At 42.9% G+C, this 5008-nt stretch overlaps 1 long non-coding RNA gene across 1 annotated transcript; it reads left to right on the top strand.

Moving 5' to 3' along the window:
• The first annotated feature begins 2036 nt into the window (after positions 1 to 2036).
• On the top strand, positions 2037 to 3823 carry LOC311423410. The gene is made up of 3 exons (XR_014685705.1): positions 2037 to 2132; positions 3379 to 3494; positions 3599 to 3823. It is a non-coding gene; the product is annotated as an uncharacterized lncRNA (long non-coding RNA).
• Positions 3824 to 5008: the final 1185 nt, after the last annotated feature.

The raw sequence follows: 5008 nt of genomic DNA, 5'->3' as shown, positions 1-5008 counted from the left end.
CCGCCTAGGATGGTGTCAGGCTCACGAGTTAAATGCAAAATGGCATTCACCCAAAACATAAATTATATCTACTTATAGAGCCAACATAGGAAGCTTAAAATAAAAGCATGTGTTTGAATAATATAATAGTTATCCTTCATTTTATCAATTATGCTAGGGGTCTTTTGGTTAATGGTTTACTTTTTTTCCTTCAATGTGAAAGAATATCATCATGTAAAGGAGTTGCATTAATACTACATTAGTGGTGTTGCACAGACAAAGACAGAGGTGACAAAGCACCATGGAAGGTCAGAGTCAGCAAATTCGTGGAGGGATGTCCTTGTGACCATGTCCTTGAACCACTTCCACCACTCTCGGGAACTTCTGTTCTCCTGACAGTACTCCAGAGCAGTTCACAAACCTGGAGGCTCAAAGGCTCTAAAATTTTGCAGCTTGATTATGTGTGCAAATATATTGCATATTGTCATGGTTTAACCTGGCCAGCAGCTAAACACCACACAGCTGTTTGTTCACCCTCCCCCCTCCCTCTCTGGGACGGGGGAGAGAAATGGAAAGTGAAGCCCATGAGTTGAGATAAAGACAGTTTAATAAGACAGGAAAATAATAATAATAGCAATAATAATACAATGGTGATAATAGTACTAATAGTAATAATGTGTACAAACAAGTGATGCACAATGCAATTGCTCACCACCCGCTGACCGATGCCCAGCCTAACCCCGAGCAGTCCAGCCCCCCTCCCCCGGCTAGCCACCCCTATATATTGTTTAGCATGACATCAGATGGTATGGAATACCCCTTTGGCTAGTTTGGGTCACCTGTCCTGGGTCTGTCCCCTCCCAGCTCTTGCTGCACCCCCAGCCTGCCCATTGGCAGGACAGAGCAAGAAGCTGAGATGTCCTTGGCTTAGTATAAGCACTGCTCTGCAACAATTAAAACATCGGGGTGTTATCAGCACTCTTCTCATCCTAAGCCAAAACCTAGCATTCTACCGGCTACTAGGAAGAGAATTAACTCTGTTCTAACTGAAACCAGGACACATATTGTGATCTCAAAGCAGTATGCTGCTGATTCCAGGTTCACACTCGCACTCTTTACTGTCTCTTTCACCACCCTTAACCATCAAAATATTTTTTATTTTTCAAAATGATAATTTGGAGTTAAACAGTATCACATCCTTGGCCTCCCAGCTGGCCCACTGGGAAAAGTGACTTTAACATAAAAAGCCTAGTCCAAATCTGGGTACATTGGAAGCAAGAAAAAAGGTTCTGTACAGACTTAGCAGTGGGGGAATGGTGACAATAAAATGGAAACAGCATTGTTCTCTCTTTCTGACTGGATACTCTTGACAGGAATAAAGAAACTCAGATCAGCTGACAGAACACTTTTATATTACCTCCAACAAAATGTGACAAGCAAATATATTATTATGATATTAAAGAAAATCTAGGAAAGGGAAAGAATAAATATTAACATTGCAAACTTATAAAAGTGTATCCACATAGAATTTTGGAGATATTAAATTTCCCCAGTTTGAGACAGACTCATCTGTAATGCATTGTAACAACTATTTGAGAGTTTCTGGAAAGGGGCAGATGAATCCCAAGAGAACTTTCTCCAACCTCACAGTGCAGCCCAAAGCACAGCACAGGGGGGACAGGCAGGGTGGGATGAAGACAGGCTGACCCAGAAGACAGTTTTGTTGGTCCAGAGCCCACCCTGTATGGAGAAAATCATTGTACACGGTGTATTTGCGCTCACTGAGGCTCCAGGACCTCCAGGAAACAGGAGGAAGGCTATTATGCCATCTCGGCAGTTCCAGGGTATGCACAGATATTCTAATTGCAAATACCACTGCTTGGTCAAGGACCGTTCTCATTGCAGGTGGTTTGCAAAGGCAGCTGTGCTTTAAGCTCAGCGTAAATGATCGGCCATACTCTGAGCCTGGGAAAATGTGTCAGCTGTTGGCAAGAAGCACTCAGGGCAGTGTAAGCAGCTGTCAACAAGGAAGTCATCAAATGGCACTTCCTGCTTGGCCTTGGCCACCACTCCATCTGAAGCCTCAAGCACAGTAAATCACAAGAGAAACAGAGAGGAAGACAGGAGGGGACCAAGGACATAAACATCCCTTGGTAAGCTAAGACTTGATGCAGGCCACTTTGGCAGGACTGCCCTAGTCCAAAACTAGCAGTAGCTAGCTTTGTACGAGGCATCCTGTGGGATGGTTTCTGGGCAAGGTAATGTGGAAGCTTTTTTGTTTGTTTGCTTTTTGTTGTTTTTTTTTCACACCCACTCTCTCTCCTGAGATTTATTAAGGGGTGTTGGATAGGTAGTGGGAGAAAGGACAGATCTTTGGATTAATACAAAAATGATACCAGGTTCATGACCCAAAGAGCTGGTGAACACTTGCTGGAGAAGTGGAGCTGGCAGAGCAGGGAGGCTTAGTGTGCAAGTCACAGAGGAGACAACTTTTTGGGGTGCAAAACAACCTTCTGCAAATACCTACACATTGACGGGCATACCTGGGCCAGTCCACAAAGCACTCACTGTCTCCTAAAAACTCTTGCAGCTTCAGCTAGGTGCAGGCTTTCCTCCACATTCAGGTAACCCACACTGCAGTACAAAGCTGTGCGCGTGTACTGCTTGTGAGCACCCAGACTAAAAGCCAGGAGGTCCTTTGTACCAAAAAGTCCTGCATAAGGTCAAACTATTGAGCATATTGAGAGTTGCTGTGGTCCTCCCCATCTCCTTCCTGTTGTTATCAATTCCTTGCAGACATGCCTTTGCATGTAGAAGGCATTTGCCTCTGCTCATTTTAATCATTGGAGAACTGTACCATGAGTTCTGCTTTCCATACCACATGTACCAGGTTAGATGGATGACATTTGCAGAGAGCTGTTCTAGTATTGCTTATGCAGTGGCTCTACAGCCACTCTAGGGAAAAAGTCTGGCTCTCTGTCTCCAGTGATTTATTGCCCCAATTTCAAACAGCTAATAAATCACTGCAGAGAGTCCTAAGCTGGTGTTCACATTTATTATGGTTCTGGTGGGAGAAGTGATGTGCAGATATTCTAGATACACAAACACGTGTTCTCATGAATTTGATGGGGATCTGAGGCATGCAGTCAAAAGCTAGCAAGAGAGTGAGTGGTAGGCTAGTGATAGCCTCTGGTTCCTGCCTGGCATTTTTTTTTTTTTGTTACCTTAAACTTGGAAAGCATAAAGAAGACCAGGGCTTGGTTTAGTGCATAGTAATTTAGAGGTAGCTGTATATATGCCTCGTTGACTGTTCAAACAAAAATCAGAGCACAGTGAGCAGGTGTAACTTTTACTTTCAGCAAAATCTAGCCTTCCTTTGTACTTTCTCTTGAACCCTAGGAGCTTTGGAATCTGCAGCCCTGAAGATTCAGAAAACCTCTCTCTCCCTTAGAGGCCTATCTACACAGCAGTAGGGCTAGCCTCTCTCCTGCTGTCCTTCTCACCCTATATAAGATGTAAGATCCATGTGCTCCTTCAGGATCTGCCCAAGAGAAATCCTGCCCTACCTTCCCTCTTGTGCCTCTCCCCTGCTAACAGTGGTCTCTGTTATGTCCTCCAGGTCCAGTTGTGGATTGTCCCTCACAGTGCCTGCCCTTGTCCAGCAGCATTCACAGGACCAAGCATATAAACCTTTCTCTGAATTGCCCTCAACGGTCTCCTTAAATGATCATGCTTTGAAGGACCCCAAGTACTTTGAGCACCTCAGCAGTTTCAAGCCATTATTAATGGCTTGAATTCATACTCTCTTTTTGTTTGCGTGTTATATTAAAATTTGTGAGATTTACTCATGGAGCCACAGCTTTTAAATCCAGAAGGACTGTTTAGATCCCTTCCTCTCATGTCCTGCACAAGAGTAAGCAGACTTCACTAATTACTTCTATGTCAAGAAGTGGGCATAAACCCACTGACCTGGCTCTTTGGGAGACAGCTGTGATTTCATCCCTACCTCAGAAATTGTTTACAAAGAAATGAGGAGAAGGATGTCTCAAAACATGAAAAGGAAAAAAGAGGGAAAAAAAAAAAAAAAAAGGAGAGAAAAAAAAAAAAGTGCTTTGTTACTCCAATTTCAAATTTTGTAGTGGAGACTAACAAAAAAAAAAAAAATCAAAACAGCTCAAATAGTTGAAATAACTGGAATTTCATATATTCATTTTAACAGAACAAAACCTTTGACTCACTCCAAAGTAACCTTTTTAGTTTTCTAAAACTTCCAACAAATTAATAACAGAGAAAACAATTATTTATCAAGCTTTTAGTTGTGATTTTTTTTTTTTAAACAAGACTTTCTTTCCTTATAAGGAAAGTCAACAGCCTTTGTTCTGAGGTAATTCAAGTGCCTCCACAGTCAGGAAAGTTTCCAAGTTTTCATCTTAGATGTTTTGTGTTTTTCTTTTTTTTTTTCTTTTTTTTTTTTTTCCCTCCACAGCACCTGACCTTTCCTCCAAGCTCCTTCCTTCCCTCTTTAATCTGTAACCAGTACTTCAGTTGAGTGATTCAGTTGGGTTTTTATATTTTCCTTGAGAGCAATCCATACCTCTGTAGCGTGGACAGTGCTTCTTCTTGCTTCCTGACAAGCTGAAACTAATTCCCAGTCCTATGGCCCAAATTTCATGGTATTTGGACATTGCCCAGTTCAGCACTGTGAAAGCTCAGGCTTACGTATGTAGGCACTCATTACCTACTGAAACCACGAGAAGTCAGGGATACATGGTCTGTAGTACAAATCACCTGCACCCTAGCTTCAATGTCAGTGTGGCCAGTGGTGTGTGCTGCTCTGTGCTCCACTGCTGCACTTTTAACATGGATTTTACCCGAGGTTTGACTGACTACTTCTGACTAAGAAAATCAAGGTTGGAGTCAACAGATTAAAACCTCTATCAGGGTCTCTCTCTCCAGGAGCAGTTCTGTGGCCATTGCACACGCAGAAGAGGACTGGAGATCCTTAGCCGGGAAGCAGAAGTTGGTCCCA

This window comes from Aythya ferina, assembly GCF_964211825.1.
Source record: "Aythya ferina genome assembly, chromosome: 24".
In the NCBI taxonomy this organism is placed as follows: domain Eukaryota; kingdom Metazoa; phylum Chordata; class Aves; order Anseriformes; family Anatidae; genus Aythya; species Aythya ferina.
Note: the sequence above shows the minus strand (reverse complement) of the source record. Positions and strands in the feature narration are given on the sequence as shown.